We start from the raw sequence: 20,345 nt of genomic DNA on the forward strand, positions 1-20,345 counted from the left end.
ATGTCTAGTATGAGCCTGGCTGAAGCGTTCTGGATGCGTTGGGAGTTTTTTCTGGAGTTTTGCGGTGGTACAGGCGTATAGGGTGTTTCCGTAGTCCAGGCGGCTCGTGACCAGTGCGTGGGTGACCGTTTTTCTAGTTTCGGTTGGGATCCAGCGAAATGTTTTTTTGAGCATGCGAAGAATGTTGAAGCAAGATGATGAAACGGCGTTGACTTGTCTGTTCATTGAGAGTGAGGAGTCCAGGATTACGCCCAGGTTTCGTGCGTGGTCCGTCGTGATGGGTGCTTTTCCAAGGGCCTCTGGCCACCAAGAGTCGTCCCAGGCGGAGGGGGAGGTACCTAGGATAAGGACTTCTGTTTTATCTGAGTTCAGTTTCAGACGGCTGTGCTTCATCCACTCGGCTACTTCTTTCATTCCTTCATGTAGGTTGGTTTTGGCAGTGTTCGGGTCGTTGGTGAGTGAGAGGATCAGTTGAGTGTCATCAGCGTAGGAGATGATGTTGAGATTGTGTTGGCGTGCGATGGTCGCGAGGGGGCTCATGTGTACGTTGCAGAGGGTGGGGCTTAGTGAAGATCCTTGTGGCACGCCGCAAATGACTTCAGTGGCCTCTGACTTGAATGGTGGAAGGCGGACTCTCTGAGTTCTTCCGGTAAGGAACGAGGTAATCCATTCCAGTGCTTTTCCTTGGATTCCGATGTTTCTGAGGCGTTGTAGCAGGGTGCTATGACAGACTGTGTCGAAGGCTGCAGAGAGGTCGAGGAGGATTAGGGCGACGGTGTCACCATTGTCCAGTAGAGTACGAATGTCGTCTGTTGCTGCGATGAGTGCGGTCTCAGTGCTGTGTTTGGCTCGGAAGCCGGACTGTGAGGAGTCGAGGGATTTGTTGGTTTCGACTACAGACACGCTTCCAACTGGAAAAAGGAGAATTACAAACAACAAAAAATTGTTCATTCTTTGGTTTATTTATGTTTAGCAAATGACAGAAACCTAGTTTAAGGGTGAAAGATAAAATAGAACTCACAACACACCCATAATAAAACATAATATAAAATTCAGCCAACCAAAAATTCCTAATGCAGGTTAACACAAAAAAAATGCAACAGAAGTCAAAAAGGTAGGCCCTGCTCAGAGCTACATTCATAAACGGCTATGGCACTAAGAACGAGATGGAATAGGGCTGTGAGTGAATCAACAGCAGAGCGAAATGAGGTGCTTAATATATTATGTTGAATAAAATGAAGTGAAAAATATCTTTATTGTATAGTTAATTAAAACCAAAACAATATCCCGATTCATAAAATTCATTGTACCATCATTTTGAACTTGTAGATGTCCCCGTCCATAATTTTTTTTTTTTTTTTTTTTTAATATTGGATACAGCTGATACGTCCCTTGTTTAATAAAGTTTGTACTAACAACTCTCAGTTGTAGATCATAAATGCAAATAAGGTTTTAAAAATAATATTTCTAGAAATAAGGTACTTCTCTAATTGAGTTTTTTTAGTTTTGCTTTTTTATTATTCACCATTACATTGTCTTGCCATTTAATCATCCCTTTTTCCTCCAGGAGCTGGGCATGGGGACGTCTGGTTTGAGTAATACAGTTGAGTAACGCAGAGGAGAGAATTTCAGGAAGAGGTGGCAAAGATCCCCGATAGGCTGGAAGGGCACCAAAAACTGCCTTTGAAGTGAGGGAGTGAGCAGCTATAAAAGTAAGAGGTCGGGTGCTTAACTGAAGCGGAAGGCAGCACATTTCCTTTCCAAACATACGAAATTCCACTTTCTGACAAAGGACGCATATGCTGGATGGAAATCAGGTGCTGTGCTCATCTGCATAGATTCGCTTTCCATCCCATGCAGGACAATCTTTCTTAAGTATTGAAAAGAAGAGGTAAGTGTTGATTTGTTCTAATGAAACAATAGGGAACAATTCTAGGAAAGGATACAATGTAGAGAGGATTTTTCATCCTAAAAGGTAAACTTCTTCTTTTACGAGGGCAAGGAAGACAAAGGGAAATGATTAAGGTGGAGTTGAGGACAGGACAAGACAGATCCTCAGTAAACCATGTCCTCAAAGCAGCAGCCACCTTCTCCCAAACAGAAGTCTTCACACTAGATTCCAGATCATGGTGATCTTCCAATAATGAGGGAGAAAAAATGGCATCTGCTTCTTCAGATCTAAGAGGTAAACATAAAGATGAGGAGGTGATACCTGAAACCTTTGGAAAAATTCGTCAGAAAATGGGTGACTTTATTAAGAAATCTCCTGACACTTCCATCAGAAACATGACAAATGTAGTACCAATGCGCTCCTGCTCGGAGTAGTTTGCTATACCAGCAAGTTTTGGAACTTATCTTACAGCTCTGGAAGGCCCTGGTCTGGGTCAATGTTCACAGGTTCATGTCCATACATTATACGATTGAGGATCTTGAAAAAAGTCAGACTTAGTTAACTCCTTGGTGATTAGAAGGATTGGGGAACTGGGTCCTATCCTATATAACCTTATTTGAGAATTCTTGAAGACTGGATCATTTTTAAACCATACCTTAAGTTTATACCGAAGATCACTTTCATGGGTCCCAGAAATTAAGAGGGAGGTCTTGTTACTTGTCTTTTTTACTTTAGCTTCTATGCAGGATAAATAGTTACACTTCTAGGATGTGAAAAGAGCCTTCACCATATATTCTGAATATTTTAAAACCTTTCTGATCTTCAGCCATACGTTTGTAACCTGTGAGGACACTACAAGGATAAAAAGCTTCTCATATGCGTAGGTTCAAAGCGCCAATATAGAATTAAGGAGTTGGGAATGCAAGGTCGTTGTTTTGGGAAGAATACGCTGAATGCGGTTTTAGATAATTATTTGCAATTCTTGGCAGATATTAATGTTTTTCACTAATAAAGTTAGTTTGGTATTAATGGCAAACATGTGCAGTAAGTTCTTTTCATTTAACATGTGAGGCTGGCATTACGTTTGTGTTCCTCAAAAATAATGTCTGAGATGAGGGACATAAGCTAAATACCCCAGTTACTTACTTGTCATTTTCATTCTCATTAGTCCTCCTTATCATAAACACAGTCATTATGACCCAACATCACACCATGGCGATGACGTTCGGAAAGGGTGGTAAAGTCAGGAAGACTGCTGAAATGCCCCCACTTCTTTCTTCTGAGAAGGGTATACCTCAAAAGTATGAATTTTGGTCAGAACGTGTAATACTGAGGATAGTAAATATTACTGGTAGGTACCGTGTTCATACCAGCCCCTGTAGTAAGCGAGTCGGTGTAAGGGTAAACTGGGGAGGGCAACATATACAGACGTGTACAAGGAAACTCTGTGCGCTTCCTCATAACTTGCCAAGCCGAGAGCTGATCACTCCATTTCAATCACACACCCCTAAAAACCAACACCCGTCCTCAGAGTTACGGTGGTTTTCTCTATTCCCCATACAACTAGTCAGGCAATATGTCCAAATAATCACAGTCTTCAATTCTTCCTGAAGCCTGGTGCAGTTCCTGTTTCGCTAAATGAATGCCCTTAGACCTAGCTACCGACAGGATCCAGTCAGTACATTATTCGGTTGCCTATTTCCATGTGTTGCCGGTAACGCCATTCTACTTCTCACAATATAAAACAATACACTTTACCACCGATAGGTATATGGTGACCAGTTGCCCGCTACTTACGCGGACTATCCGGAAACCACAGCACAAGTTCTCTCGTCCGCTGTTGATCTTTTAATGGGTGTCATTTGTCCAGGTGACTAGCCAATCTCACGGCAGAATATACTCTGCCAGTCGTCAGAGAGCGGGAGGTACTACTGCTCATGTGTAAGATGATCAATAATTGGAGCCTCAAATGTACATCTGAGCCAATCCTAGTGCGCTACGAGGTGTTATGAATTGCTGATTGGTCGTGGCGTCTGCGCGTGCATGTGCCAAAGTCGTCGAACTTTTCTGGAGTTTTAGAAGGCGGCTGGCGCTTGCTGGTCAGCAGTTTGTGTTGGTATAACGTCTGTTGACTGAGTGTGGCGACAGCCTGTTTAGACCGCGAGGAGAGGGGGCAAGCCTGGCTGCTGCCGCCTGTCCTGAATGGAAGAGTATCGGCAGGGGTGGGGATGAGAAGGCTGGTGATCATGGGAGTGATGCTTCAGCGATGAATGTTCTAATCCTGATTGCCAGTAGAGAGCGCTATTTCGGCTGCTTTCCTCGTTCTAGGAGGGGCTAAGGCGGCTCGTGACAGTGGGATTCATGGTGTTCGTTCTCGAAGGCACCCTGGAAAGATCTCGACTGCACATTGGAGCCAGGTTCTGTTACTTTTATTAGAGATATTCCGTTTCCTTAAGGAAAAGTAGAACACCTGGCAATCCCCATAGTGGGGGACACATCCCTTTGTCGCACTAATAACTGAGACAGAAATAAAGGAATTACCACCCATGTCTCCAAAACAGTAAATTATCACGTAATGTTATTTTTTAACTCTCCTAACCTGTGTCTAAACCTAGGGCTTTAAACGGGCCGGGTCTTGCCGCAGCTAAAAAGCAGGTGCTGAAACGGGTCACTATCGGGCTGTCCATTTTTGTCCTCACCTTCAGGGTTAATAAGTAATCAGTAGCAGTGCCACCCTTCACTGCATTTGATGTAATTTCTAAGAGACTGGTTATAGTTCCTTCAGTCTCATCATTTCAGAACTGAAGCGTTTTCATTATTCTATACAACGAAGCCATACGTCTCTTACTTATCTTATGCAACTAACAACCATTGACAAAGCCAATAGTCCTGGCTTGTTGTAGGTGTAATGATACTTGCGGCATAATATATCTGGATGCAGTGACACCAAATGCAAAATACCAGTTGGGTGGTATACTATAATAAGAACATATACTTAGCGTACATGTTTTTAAGCCACTCCCATAATTAATTCGCCAAGCCCCTTTGAAAGACCCCCTATTTTTTTCATCCTACTTAAAGCTCTGTCTAAACCTATTCTTCCTAGGGCACAAGGCTTAAACAAAAAAAAAGTGGTGGGGGGACTTCTCAGGCAGTAGATCTGTTCTGTTTGCAAAGTCTCTATTATGTGCCAGGGAAAACCTTTAGGGCTAGATGTAGGTAGGAACGATTTACTGATTTTAAATTACCGATTTTTACCGATTCGGTAATTTAAAATCGGTAAATCAATGGGTCCGACATGTAGGTATTCCAGATGTGCTGGAATACCGAATCGGATGAATTCGGTATTTACCGATTCGGTAAATACCGAATCGGTAATGCCCATTCATTCCTATGGGCTTTGAAGCCCATAGGAATGAATGGGCATTACCGATTCGGTATTTACCGAATCGGTAAATACCGAATTTCACAAGGGTGCAGGGGGTGTCACTTTGACACCCTCTGGCACCCCCAAAACAGGCACGGGTGCCATGTGGCAGGCAGACCTGCCCTAAGGGCAGGTCTGCCTGTCACATGGCATAGGTGTGCATGCACACATGTGCATGCACACCGGAATCGGTATTTTACCATCAAATTGGATTTGATGGTAAAATACTGATTCGTTAAGGCTCCTGGGACTCTGAAGAGTCCCACCTACATATGGGTGGCTCAGAATCGGTAAATTTACCGTTTTTTTTATTTTACCGAATCAGTAATTTTACCGATTCGGTAAAATAATGCCCCCTACATGCCATTCACCTGTTTACCGATCGGTAACGGCCGAAAATACCGATTTTCGGCCGTTACCGACCGACCTACATCGGGCCCTTGGTGCGTACCGCTAGGTCTGATGATTAGATAGGCCACAGCGTGATAAATGATACAGCACACACTCGTGGTGATAACCCGGTCTGACCCGGACATCCGGTCACAACCCTTATTTATTTCCTAACCCCATTTCCGCCTGGTTTGGTGTGTTCAGGACAAACGTAGAGGACACCCCTACATCCCAGACTACATGGGGTGGTCCTCACAACATAACATTCCTCCTTTATCACAAATTGGTTGACAACCAAATAGGACGTCAAAACAGTTGGATGGGATAGAGAAACAAAAGAGAAAAGAGAGAGATGCAAAATGGATAACAGAGAAACTGCCCACTGCAAAACAATTAGTCCAATACGAAACCTCACAGTCGAGGCGACTGGAGAATTGCTGCGGAGATGGTACCTCAGACCTCATTGACGTCCTGTCTCATCTCGGCAGTCTCCAGCCTGGAGGGTCATCGAGGGTCTGGTAGCGAAAGCCCTAGGTGGAGACAGCCCCTGTCGGTCGGGCAGCCCAGTGCCCTCTGATTCAGACTGGACAGTGGATCCAACATCATCCAGACTGGGTACCTCAGCGCTGGGAGCCACAGGATGTTGGTACTTCTTGAAGTGTGAAATGTTCCTCGTGACTGTTTCACCACCTTTCCTGGCAGTGACCATCGTGCCTTTGATTGCCTGTATGACCCAAGGGTCCAGTTCAAACGTGAGTGAGAATTTGCTTTGTGGGTGTTGATTCCTTACCAACACCAAATCGCCGATTGCCAGAGTCCGTCTCTTCGCATGCCGTCGCCTTCACATGGGATCATTCTTGGGCAGTCGTAGCTGGAGCCATTCGGCAACTTGATCACGCAGGTTGGAAGATGGAGTCACATGAGGGATGACATCGTCCACCATCTGGTGGATGCACAGCGACCCAGGGCTGACCATGGTCGTGGAGTGGGGTGTCAGCCAGTATTCTTTGAGGAACGTGTACAGGACACACTCCTCGTTCTGCCCCTTGGCAGTCGCTATCCTCAGTACTTTGTTCAAGGTGCGCATTCCGCTTCCCCATGCGCTTGGGGCCACCGGGGTGTGATCTTGTGATGGCCCCTCCCCCCTCGTCAAGTACTTTAGGCGGTCAGCTGTTAGCGCGCCTATCCTGCATTTCACCAGAACTCCCGAGGCGACTCCGGGAGCAACGCTGCTTTTAAAATTACTTGGACACTTGTCTACTTGTTCTTAGCCCGCCTACCTGCTTCGCTGTTTGGCGCTACGGAGCCAGCGCTTCTGCTATTCCTGGCTGCTCCTGTCCTGCTCGCTGACCCAGACCGCCACCGCTGATCGCCCCCTCCCTGCTGACTCTTGGAGTGGGACGGGCGGCTCCACCATCTTGGGCGGGTCTGGGCTCGGCGCTGCAGTTCTTTGGCCCCTCCCCCCTTGCCACACCCCCGGACTCTTTCCCCCATGTGTCGCTACTTAATGGTTACCCAGTCCCGGCCGCGCAGCGGACGCGCGCAGCGGGCGCGACGAAGGCGCGCCGAAGTTGCGCCTAAGTTAAGCCCGTCTGCGCCCGTCCGCGACAGGCCGGGACCAGGGGCCACACCCCCTGCCCTTTTTGTAGCTTATACCTCCGCACAACTCCTAGCTTTCAATGCTGTTTCCCCACTTTCACCTCCACTCTTGCGCCACCTTGACACACTTGGTATTCTCGTCTCTCCTCCCCCTCACTTGACTCTGCTTCTTTCTAGCCCCACCAGCACTACCCCCCTAGCTGCTGACCCCCCCTCTGCCTCCTATTCCTCCTCCCTCTCTGCCTCTGCCGCTGCTTCTGCCATACTGCTTAACACCCGCTCAGCGGCCAAACATCAGACGGCTCTTTTTAATCTTCTTACCTCCGACTCCCCAGATTTCCTTTTTTTGACCGAAACCTGGTTCACCGCTGACTCCCTTCCCGACCTCTTAGCCATTCTTCCCGACACCTATTATGCCCTCCGGGCTGATCGTCCGGATGGCAAGGTGGGGGGAGGGGTGGCGATGATCATTCGGTCAACCCTCAAATTCCAACTTCTTAATTACCCCCCTATCTCTAATGTGGACTACCTAGTGGCCCGCTCTCTCAATCTACCTGCCCCCCTCACTGTTGTCCTTGTGTACCGTCCTCCTCAATCTATGCCCTCTTTTGTAGCCTCCATTCAGGACCTTATGGCCACCCTTGTGGTCAATAATTCTTCCGTCCTATTGCTCGGCGACTTTAATTATTGGCCGGGTGACCCCAGGGAAGACCTTCCCTCGAAAGATTTCTCAGGCACTCTCCAATGCCTAAACTTCACTTCTCATATCTCAGTTCCCACTCATGTCCAGGGTCACATCTTGGACCAAATCTGGTCCTCTCGCCCCATTGTTTCACCCCCTCTTGTCTCCCCATGCGTCTGGTCGGATCATTTTTCCATCTCTTTTGCCATCCACCTGGGAGTGGTTGACAAGCCTCCCCTCCCTAAGAACATCTCAACCCGCAATTGGAATCGAACGGACCTTGACTCTCTCTCGCTCACTTTGGCTTCATCTGTCCCTACCCTTACCAATCTTTCTCTTGATTCTCAGGTCAATGCCATTGGCACATGGCTTTCCTCTTCCTGCGACCTTGTCGCTCCGCTTAAAAAGATCAAGGCGATGCGTCCTCATGACGCGCACAAATGGTTCTCTCCAGAACTTAAAACCCTTAAACTCGACCTAAGGCGGTCGGAACGCCACTGGAGACGGAACTATTGCCCCTTGTTGCGCGCCAAATACAAATCACTCCTTGCTGAATATAAAAAAGCGATCCTGGCGGCTAAAACCGCCTATTTCTCTGAGAGAGTAGCTCTCGCGAATAACAAATCCCGTGAAATCTTCTCTCTGGTCTACAATCTTGCCACCTCTGATCGCTCCACCCCCAGTCCGGTTCCCTCACAGTCCCTCTGTTCTTCACTTAACGATTTTTTTATTGATAAGATTGTTAAGATCAAAGCCAACATTCCCACACTGCCACCACCCCGCCCCACCTGTCTTTCCATCTATCCTCCCTCCTCTTTTTCCTCCTTCCCTCCTCTCTCCACTGAACTATTTCTAAATCTACTGATCAAAATCAAGTCCGGTTCCCCCATGGATTGCGCGCCAGCACGCATTCTTAAAACCCTCTTCACCACTTGCTCTGGACCTCCTCTTGCTCTCCTTAACTCCTCTCTGGCTCTTGGATCTGTCCCCTCCTCTTTCAAATCTGCCATAGTCCTTCCGATTTTAAAGAAAACTGGCTTAGATCCCTCTCTTCCCTCCAATTTCCGTCCCATCTCTCTCCTTCCCTACCTTGGCAAGATCCTCGAGGCTCATGTCACTTCTTGCCTCTCCTCTTACATTGAGGAGAACAGCCTCCTTGCATCCCACCAGGCAGGATTTCGCCCGGGCCACTCCACGGAGATGGTGGTCCTCGCAGTCTTGGATGAGCTTAAGGGGAAGGCTGATTCCAATCTCCCCCAAGCTCTGGTCCTTCTCGACTTGTCCGCTGCGTTTGACACGGTCGACCATGCCATCCTTCTCGACCGTGTCAGCGCAGCGGGCATTCGGGGCGTGGCCTTTTCCTGGCTGGCGTCCTTCCTTCAGGATAGGTCCCAGGCAGTTCATCTTTCCGGTTTTTCCGCTCCTCCCCGTCCTGTCACTTGCGGAGTTCCCCAAGGCTCTTCTCTCTCCCCTCTCCTCTTCAATCTCTATATTCATCCCCTCATCACTTCTCTTCTTGAGCTGGGGGTCTCTGTGTATAACTACGCAGATGACCTTCAGCTCGTCTTCGATCTTTCTTCCTCCCCTGACTCTCTTCCCAAGTTCTGTTCCACTTTAGTTTTCATTTCCGACTGGATGTGCGCTAACCAACTGAAGCTCAATCCAGATAAAACTGAACTTGTTCTCACCGGTGGCTCTTCTAACCCCTGGACTCCCGCACATTGGCCCCTTTCTTTTGGTCCCCCCCCTGCTCCCTCTTCTTCTGTCCGCACTCTTGGCATCAAAGTCAGTCATGACTTATCCATGCACAGTCAGATCAGCTCTGTTGTGTCCTCCTGCTTTCTTTCCCTCCGTTTAATCCGGAAAATCTCCCGCTTCTTCTCCTCTGATGCTCTCAAATCCATAGTCATGGCCCTCGTCATCTCTCGCCTTGACTATGGGAATGGCCTGTACGTGGGCATACCTGCTTACGAATCTCGCCGCCTACAGGCCATTCAAAACCAAGCCGCTCGTCTCATCCTTTCCCTCCCCAAATCCTCTCATATCACCCCGGCTCTTAAATCACTTCACTGGCTCCCTGTCCGTCTCAGATCCTTTTTCAAACTGGCCTGTCTAGCTTTCCTGGCTCACTCTCGCTCCGCACCCCTGTTCATCAACACTCTTGTCTCTTCTCATGCCCCTGTCCGCACCCTCTGTTCTTCCTCTCTCTCCCTTCTTCACACCCCTCGTTTCCGCAAATCCAGAACCGGGGGAACCCGATTCTCAGTCCTTGCCCCCCAGTTCTGGAATAGCCTTCCTCTCTCTATTCGCTCCATTCCCATCTACTCCCACTTTCGCAAAGCCCTTAAAACCTTCCTCTTCCTTCAGGCATTCCCCTCTTAATCTTCCCTGGGTCCCCTCTGCCGAGTTCTTGATCAGGTCCCCAGCGCCAGGAAGCCGCTCGGCCATCGCGCGCTTTATTAAATATTTTATTCATTCATTCATTCATTCATTCATTCATTCGAATACCTCAGAATTGGACGTAGCTAGTGAATTTGTGACTCGAGAAAGGCAGAATGTTGTGTGCACGTAGCTCTCGAATGAGGCTATGGGTGACCATTACCTTCTCGATCCGTGGTATTGTGTTGTTGGCTGTAATAAGAGTCCAGAATTTGTACCTCTGGATACTTTGAAAAATCGTCTATTACCACGAGCATGTGTCTTCCATCTGGCAGACTCCCGAAGTCGGCACTTGCTCAGTGTCGGGTGAGGCGGTATGTCTTCTGTCATGATCGGTGCAGGTGGTTCAGCTGGGCCAACTGCCTTGCACAGGGAGCAGGACTGGATTGTCTGCTCTACGACATGGTCTAGATCAGGGAACCACACCTTGCAGCGCCGCCGGGACGTAGTCTTGACTATTCCTTGGTGAGCGATGTGAGCCAGATCCACCACCATTTGCTATACTGCTCTAGGGATTACCAGGCGGGCACCCCTCATTAAGCATCCCTCGGGGGAGACGGCCAGTTTCATGCGGACATGATGCAGGGCCTTGAGGGCTGCTTGCGCTTCCTCAGTTCTGCATGTCAAATTCTCGAGGAGGAGATGCCACCGTCCTGACTCCACTGCCGAGATCGCCATCACCCAGCACCCATCCACTTCCGCTTTGGCTGCTTCTATGATGTCCTCCAACAAGACAGGTAGAGACGAGATCGTACAACCACCAGCTTGACGTACTCTTTAACCTCGTCTGCTTCATCTTCCTCCTCCTTAGTTACTGGCCTGCATGCCTGGACAGGAAGTCGTCTGGATTGTTCGTCGCTGGGCAATAGCCCACATTGAACTGGTATTCCTGTAGCTGTAGGATCCACTTCTTGATTCTTGGAGGAGGTTTTTACGAGAGTCCCATGAAGAGGGGAATTAGCGGTCTGTGGTCTGTGTGGACTGTAAATGGCTGACCATACAGGTACTGGTGGAAATGACGAAACCCTGTGAATTGCTATAGTTTCCTTTTCAATATGTGAATACCGCTGTTCAGTGTCTGTGAGGGCGCGACTGGCATATGCTACCGGGGCCCACTCGCCGTCCGATTGTTTCTGTGACAGCACTGCACCCAGTCCAATGTAACTTGCATCAACACATAGCTCCGACTCACAGGTCGAGTTGAAGTAGACCAACGTGGAATCAGCCGAGAGAGCACGTTTGCTGTCCAGGAATGCTTTTTCCTGCACAGCGACCCATTCCCACGTGGTGGCGTTCTTCGTGAGGTCTCTTAATGGTGCCGTGAGGTTGCTGATAAACCGGCCATAGTATGTGACCATGCCCAGGAAGCTTCTCACACCAGTAACGGTGGTGGGGGCTGGTGTGGTATGAATATCACAGACTTTCGCAGGGTCCGGCGACACTCCCTGCTGGGAAAAATGGTATCTGAAGAAAGCTACCTCCTTTTGTAGAAATGCACATTTCTCCCAATGGAGGGTGAGACCGCTGTCTTGTAGACCTTTGGAATATATCTCAGAGGCAGTCCATGTATTCCTCTAGAGTGGGTGCATGCACCAAAATATCACCACTAACGTTGATGACTCCTCTTCGTCCGGAGAGCACACCTCTGATGGTTTCTTGAAAAAGTTCAGCTGCGCTGGAGACTGCCAAACTGAGACGCTTGTATCTGCGCAGTCCCGCATGTGTGGATAAAGTTGTTATGGCTCTCGACTCGGGATCCAATAACAGTTGATGATACCTGGCCCGTAGGTCAATCTTCGAAAACCACTGCGAACCACTCACTTCCGCGACAATGTTATCCACCATTGGGGTTATGTGACGTTCCCTCTTAATTGCCTTGTTCGGCAGGCGCATGTCCACGCGGATCCTAACCTCACCAGGCTGCTTAGGTTTTCGTGCTATCACAATGGGAGATACACAGGGGGTCGGACCTTCTACCCGCTCGATGATATCCGCGGCCTCTAGTTTCCTCAACTCTTCCTCCACTTTTGCTCGTAGATGAAAAGCCACTCGCCTGTGTTTGAGAGCAACTGGCTAGATCAAACGATCCACTTGGAGAGGGACCATGTGATTTTTGAGGCACCCTATGCCTTCGAAAAGTGACCTGAAATCCTCCACCAAGGATTCAACATCTTCCTGGTGCACAGCGAATGCCACTAGCTGGAGGTGTTCCGCCGTGCAGCAGCTCAGCAACATCTCGGACCCCTCTTGGGTGACATACATCTTGGCACGGGTGAACTGTAACTCATGGGAGATGGTTGTGGTGAATACTCCTGCCAACCGAAGAGGCGTCGTAGATTCATATGCAAACACTTGTGTGGAAGTTGGCCGCAGGTTCAGCTGTATTCGGAGGATCCTTAGTATTGACTCCGCCATCATGTTTATGGAGGCTCCTGTATCGATGAGCCCCTGAATTGGGTGTCCGGCGGCACTTATGCTACATTTTGGTATACGCCTTCTGGGGCATCGTTTGGTTGCAGGACGTGAATAATGTGGACTGCGCCTTGCACGTCATCATCAGCCATTTCTTCTTCTCCTCCCGTCTGCGGGGTATCCATGGCATTGACTTGACGGCCTCGCTGTCTTCTTTGCCCAGCATAGCGGCATACCTTTGCCAGGTGATTGAACCTGCCACACACTGTGCACCACTTTCGTTGAGCAGGGCACGGGCCTTGATGAGGGTAGACTCCTCCACACGTGTAGCATGCCCTGGATGTTGGAGGCAGTTTGCTGCGCTCAGGCTTCTTTGTGGAGGGTTTTGCCAGGGATTCGGTCACCACCACGTTTGCAGGTTCTGTCTTTGCCTGCAGTTGGAGGGCTGCTTTTATGTGGGCGCGCACCTTCTACAATTGTTTGGACCGACCCATAGTCAAGATATCCACCATGGAAATTCCGGGGGTTTGGAGTATGTTTTCTCGTAGCTTGGCAAACGAACACCCCTGAATGAATTGGACCCTAATCTCGTCGTCGGCGTACATGCAAGTAATCACCAGCTCTTTTAACCGGGCATAGAATGTGTCCACTGACTCTTCGGGGAGCTGTCGTGCCTGGCGTAGAAGGGAGCGTTCGTAGTCTGGGTTGGCTTGAGGCTCGAAGTACGCAGTCAGTGCAGCTTTGAGTGTGGCATACGTGTAAGGTGGCCCAGTCTCCACCACCGATTTCCCCAACCCAGGTGCAGCAGCATGGGTCATTGGCGTTCGGGTTTCAGGCCCAACACTTTGAAGTAGGTCTTGAGGCGCTCCAGCCAGTCCTTCCACTTGGCTACCTGCACAGATGGCGGACCATCGACCACAAAAGCCTCCACGGGTGGACCAGTCACCATTCTGCGTGCTTCAGCCCCACCGGGGATGCACAAGCGAAAACAGCGCGACTGGATATCAGTGCAGTAGCACGTCTCAGCACTGTACTCCTTATGTGTGCACTTCCAGTCAGTTGGGATGCCCCTGTTGTGCTATCCAGCCACTTAATTGCCTGTAGAAATTCCCACTGTCGGTAAGTGCAGCCCACGCGTGCCCCATCTATTTTGGCTTCCCTTCCTTATTTGTTCATTTCCTTTTATTTGTTTTGTGTTTAGCAGTTATTTTTATGTGTTGTCTTCTTGAGAGGAAACTCCTGAGGTCTCCCCGCCCTTCGGTGATACAGGGGCACATAGTCCTGGAGGCCACCGGCACCGAGACTCTGGCACCAGGCTGAGCCTCGCTCACGGCAGGCGTGCGTGCATGCACAGACCACGTGCACTGGGCCGTGCTGAGGCAGCACACAGACACGGCCGAACACCTCTCCGGGCACAGGAAGAAAGCACAAGAGAGCCAGGAGCACACACTGTGGAGGTGAGCATGTAGCGGAGAAACGCTGGTGGGTGGGGGGCGCTCACCGTAATCTTGGGGAGCCTGGCACCCAATGACTCCTCGCCATACCGCGGCTACTGCAGACGGGGTAGAGGCGCTCCGGAATGGAGCGATCGCACGGAGGCAGGCACAGAGATTGCGCGGGTCCTAGGAACAGGAACCATGCTCGTCGCCAGTTGTAATGTGCCAGGGGAACCTTTGGTGCGTATCGCTAGATCTGATGATTAGATCGTCCACAACAAGATAAATAAGACCGCTGACACTCGTAGTGGTGATAACCCGACCTGTTCCGGACATCCGGTCACAACCCTTATTTATTTCCAAACCCCGCTTCCGCCTGGGGCAGTACCACCTTGTTGGTGTGTTCAGGACAAATATAGAGGACATCCCTACATCGCAACTACATGGGGTGGTCCTCACAACATAACCGTCTCCATTAAAAAATATTATGGGGTTATGGCTCCTGCTGCAGAATAATAATAATGGTAAAATTACTCTAAAGGTTAATGCTTTTGCTGGAGAGAGATGTGTTTTGTTCAGTCCCAGTAAAGAATTATAGTCCCATAGAGGGCTAAGGAGTCACCTGCTAAGCACATCATGTGACCTGCAGATGGCCGACTTTTATTTTATGTAGATGGGTAAGTTACTGATTTTAACACAGATCCTTTTGTTACTTCCAGTTCATAAATTGTAATCCTTCTAATATCGCACAGTGAGCTATGAAGGACACGTGACTCCTACACCTCGTAACCCTCACTGTCTTATTTAACACATCTAATACGTTGATTTGTACACTCACATGATTTATTATCAATGTATAATGTTTTTGTGTGATGCAAAACGCTCTGAAACCCTGTGTTGGGATGAATAGCGCTATGAAAGAAATAGTGGTAATTAGTACTGGCATAGACCAACACATCTAACATGTTTACATTGCATCCATACGTCTTTTATCCAGGGACTGAACAAAGTCAAAAGTATGCCTCTCTTAAGTTCCTGTGACGAGATATGATAACAAGATGTGTGCCTTTGTTTCCTCTTAGTTGCATTTGAATATGAGTGTGAGGCACCAGACCTCCCTCAGCCAGGATACAGGAACAAAAAGAGGACTGATGGCCAATTAACTTCGGTTATTATCTTTGGCCCAGCTGCAGTTGAAAATAATAAAGCCCCCTCCCTGCCTGCACGTAGCTGCTGGGAATGGAAAGCAGACAACGTGCCCTGCGACTGAACGTGTCCCATTGTCTTGAAATTACTCTGGCTGTAGTTCAGCATATTTCAATAGGATCCACCTTTTTGGCAGGGTGGACGACATCTACAATGTGATAATAGTGGGTAGACACATTCTACCTGCGTGTACCCCGACTTTGCGCTTGCCCGAGGCCACGCAGTGGCCATCAAGAGGGCGGGCTCCTAGTCACGGAGGGCTGCCCCCGCCCACCTTGTGGCCAGCCACTCCTCACCTGGGCAGGTATCGCCCAGTAGAGGTAGGCGGGTCGCTGACGCACGTCCGGGGCAGCTAGGAGGAGCCTCAGGGGGGTTTATTACTCCCTTGCACCTTCGTGGAGGCCTCTTTGCCGCTCCGGACGTCGCGCTACAGCTCGGGACACACTTTTGGGGTGACACACATTTTCTTTGTTCCCCCAGCCTGTCGTCGTGTGGAGCTCGGTCTGGCGTCGGGGTGATGTTTCCCGTGGTCGCCGGGTTCGTCTTATTGGCCGGTGAGTTGCTCCATCTCGGGGAGGGTTTACGTCCTGTTGTTTTGGAGGGGGAACTGTGGGGGTGCAGAGGCCAGCCGCGGGAGCGCGCACGACGCCCTTTCCCTTCACCCAAATTTCCGGTGCGCGGCCTCCCTGATGCTCCGGGAAAGGTTTGTGTCGCTTTTGTGCTCCGGCGTTTAATGTAAGAAAGGGAGGCATGGTGATTGATACTTCGGGGAGGCCATGTTGCGGCGAGGCGGCTAGTAGGGGTGTTATTGTATATTATAAATGCTAGACAGGCAACTCTGTGTCCAAGTGAAGTAAGGCAAATTGCGCGGGGAATTAATCCACAGTAGAGTCGGTAGCGTTGGTTCACTGAGCTCCGTACGCGGGCAGCCGATCTACGGAGCTCAGTGAACCAACGCTACAGACTCTACTGTGGATTAATTCCATTTACTGAATACTGATTACTGGCAGAATGCCGTCTTTCGATGCTGACTCAGACCTTCCCATGTTTAAGTACCTACAAGACCACATTGCAAACTACGGACCATGTGGTCCCCTGCCCCTTCCTTGGTCCTGATGAAGACCCCGCAGCAAGGTTAAATCTTCCTGCAGTCTCAGAGGGTCGAAACGTCGACGGCTTTTTCAATTACGGCAACCACACATGCGAAAAATTGCATTTACATTGTACTATGTGTTGTATGCCTGTTTATACATAATGTTGCCATAAGGTTGTGGCACCTACTGCTATGTGATTCATAGCGTGAAAAATATTTTGAACTGTTGATTTTACTGTCACGCCATCCCACCACTCCCCTACCTCCTCACGATCACTTCCTTCTCCTTCCTGGGGGCCTGTATGACCATGAATACAGTTGACTGTTTGCTTTGCTATGTGTATTAATTACACTGGATCCCATATTGAATAAAACTCTGTGTATCAAAATAATTGCTTTAGATCAATTCTTGTGAAGTGTATTATATGTTTCCCACTTTTCATTGGGACCCCTTCCTCTTAACACTTATTGAACCCAGGTCCCTGTGATTCTATTGGGTTACCCCCTTGTATACTAATTACTTTTGAGGATAACAGCACAAGCGTTCAACGTAAGCACACTTTCTTGATTGTGCAGAGGACGGGGTTGCAGCCGTCGCTGTAACTTCACCTGGGTGTAGTCCTCTTACGCTTTGTGGGAGGTGAGGGGTTGAGTTCCGGTGGCATGTGCTGGACAGCCTATTTATGATACGAAGGGCATTCAGCAGTAGTAGTGGCCCCTCCTCTCCCTTGGTTTTTTCATGGTAGTATGGCCTCTCGAACTGGGGATGGTTACGCTGATTTGGCGAAAGGACCCGGGGGGATCGGCAGATCAGTGACAGAGGGGCCTTTCACTCCTTCAGGCATGTAATGTTCATGTCAGGAGATATGGTCTCTTAGTGGTAGAAAGTGTCCCCGCACCTGTCGTTTGGTCTTGCTCCTTGGACTGACGGAAGCTCTGCTGAGCTAAGGTTGGAGGTCAGGGGTTATTGGTGGCAGATGGTGTTCATCTCGCGCCTGTAGGCTTTGACCTGGTCCTCCTCTATCTGAAGGAAGCACTTCTGAGCAAAGGTTGCAGGTAAAGAGTAGTAGCAGTGGTGGGGGGCCCTTGCAGCAGCGGGAGCTACCGCACGGGCTGTGGCGGAGTTACTGGGCGATCCGGAAGAAGAGAGGTGCAAAAATTGTACTTAAGCGGGCACATGGGGGTGCCAGAGCATAACCTCAGAGCCTAACCTGTAACCTCATGGGAGGTGCAGGAACTCGTGTCGGCGCCCCAGTAGTCCTTCGGGCGGTTGTGGGCCTGTGCAGCCGGGGGTTTGCCTAGTCACGCCCTGCAAGGGGCGTGTGTAGTATAATTATAATAATTATAATAAGTGTGCAGCAGTTGGGTGGTTCGCCACTGTGCTGATTGGCTCAACAGGCGGGCAGGTGGCGAGAATGCGGCCTGCCCTTGGATCGCCCGTAAGTTAACCCACCATCATTACATATGTTGTATGTAATAAACCTGCAGCAATTTTTCCCAAACTTAACACTTGTGTCTGTGTGTTATTTGCGGGTTTGGGGATCACGGGGGCGGGGGGTTCTGTGGCCCTGATGTGACTATGCGCTTGCCCGAGGCCACGCAGTGGCCATCAAGAGGGCGGGCTCCTAGTCACGGAGGGCTGCCCCCGCCCACCTTGTGGCCAGCCACTCCTCACCTGGGCAGGTATCGCCCAGTAGAGGTAGGCGGGTCGCTGACGCACGTCCGGGGTGGCTAGGAGGAGCCTCAGGGGGTTTATTACTCCCTTGCACCTTCGTGGAGGCCTCTTTGCCGCTCCGGACGTTGCGCTACAGCTCGGGACACTCTTTTCCCGCCCTTCCTCGAACCCAGAGTGTCTGCTTGAGGGGGGCTTCGGGGGGAGCTTTAATGTGTTCCTTTTTCGTTGCAGAAAGGAGTTACTGGGCGATCTGGAAGAAGAGAGGTGCAAAAACTGTACTTAAGCGGGCACATAGGGGTGCCAGAGCATAACCTCAGAGCCTAACCTGTAACCTCATGGGAGGTGCAGGAACTCGTGTCGGCGCCCCAGTAGTCCTTCGGGTGGTTGTGGGCCTGTGCAGCCGGGGGTTTGCCTAGTCACGCCCTGCAAGGGGCGTGTGTAGTATAAATATAATAATTATAATAAGTGTGCAGCAGTTGCGTGGTTCGCCACTGTGCTGATTGGCTCAACAGGCGGGCAGGTGGCGAGAATGCGGCCTGCCCTTTGATCACCCGTAAGTTAACCCACCATCATTACATATGTTGTATGTAATAAACCTGCAGCAATTTTTCCCAAACTTAACACTTGTGTCTGTGTGTTATTTGCAGGTTTGGGCATCACGGGGGCGGGCGGTTCTGTGGCCCTGATGTGACTAGAGCCCTGCATTCATCCACATTAGGAGAGTTAATTTGAGAAGAAACGGGTGACAGTTGATTATTTCTGTCGACCATTACCTTATCCTCCTAATCCTTGTGTCATGGAAGCATGCATGAAGAGTGACCATCTAAAGCTAAGCACAGCGAAAACCCTTGCAATGACCAGTGGACAGTGACAGAAGCACAAGCTAACAGCTATTTAGCCCTAGATAACTTGATGTCCTACCAGCCTCGTCAAGAGTGGTGAGGAACAGAGGGGTGATCATGGACTCCGATCTATCACTGATATTAGATGTCAGTACGGTACCTAGGAGCACTTGTTTGAAAATATTGTCATGCATTTTCCCATATCTTGGATGCCAACTAAAACTACCCCTATCCCCATACTCCGGATCACCAAGCTTGATTAAGCCAAAGGCCTATATTTTGGCATCCCCCTGTTTTATAATAGGCAAACTACAATGGGTCCAAAATCCTGTCAAAAGACTCCTCCTCTGCCGTCACACTAGAGAACACATTAAACTACTTCGGCAAGCACTTCACTGGCTTTCAACTAACTAGACGGTCAGTGTACAAGCCACGCTGTTTAATCCACAGAGCCCTCGGATCCTCATATGCCTTGCAATAAGAACGTTTTTGAAGGATCCACTCGATTGATAGATTGTGGAGCTCTAAACCATAGTCCTGCCTACAGATCAATATCGTATTATGCATTGTCTACCTTACCCCCAAATGCAACCACTTGAGTAATGATAGTAACATTAGTCATTCAAACAGTCTGCCATGTCTCTATCTGATTTAATCACTGTGTCATCATATAATCGTTCGCTACATGATCCCTTACTGCTAATAGAACAAGCATATAATGTATGAAAGTAGTTGTTGGACTCTCCTGACACTGATACAATTAATAGCATGATACCAGTCAAACTGTGACTGAAGAGATCTGCTACACAGCTGTCACAGGAGGAATCCAACTTAGGTTGTCCTGCAAGTCCCAAGTAGTCACATTCTATGAGCACTGACATTTCATGATGTCAATAATATAAATTCTGTACTTAGTGCAGTGCATCTTGCCAAATATCACTATTTAACACCCATATTAAAAGTATAAAAGATAAGTGTAACACAGTCCTTGCATGCAGATCTGACTCTATTTTCTCCTTCTCTACACCTGTTACCTCCCCTAGATACATAAGTTCTCAGAATAGATGAACTCCGGCACAGCCAGCATAGGACACCGGTTTGAGAACATCCCAAAAAATCACGATAATAACAGACCAGTATTCTACAAAACTAAAATATGCATCTGTCACATTACTTCATCCATTACACTGCCATGCACCGTATCCCATAACATGATATCCGCACCTCAGTGTTCATCCCACATGACATAAAAA

At 49.1% G+C, this 20,345-nt stretch overlaps 2 protein-coding genes across 3 annotated transcripts in view; one reads left to right on the forward strand and one right to left on the reverse strand.

Annotated features, from left to right (window-relative positions):
* RAD51D (RAD51 paralog D) overlaps positions 1-3,801 on the reverse strand; it is a 134,939-nt gene extending 131,138 nt beyond the window's left edge. For both annotated transcript variants that reach the window (XM_086954738.1, XM_086954739.1), the window contains exon 1: positions 3,689-3,801. The gene's annotated coding sequence lies outside the window, so the exon portion shown is untranslated. The remainder of the gene's footprint in view (positions 1-3,688) is intronic.
* Positions 1,735-20,345, forward strand: part of LOC147729836 (uncharacterized) — a 102,072-nt gene continuing 83,461 nt past the window's right edge. The window contains exon 1 of the mRNA XM_086954036.1: positions 1,735-1,891. The gene's annotated coding sequence lies outside the window, so the exon portion shown is untranslated. The remainder of the gene's footprint in view (positions 1,892-20,345) is intronic.

Source organism: Lissotriton vulgaris, chromosome 2_1 (genome assembly GCF_964263255.1).
Source record: "Lissotriton vulgaris chromosome 2_1, aLisVul1.2, whole genome shotgun sequence".
In the NCBI taxonomy this organism is placed as follows: Eukaryota; Metazoa; Chordata; class Amphibia; order Caudata; family Salamandridae; genus Lissotriton; species Lissotriton vulgaris.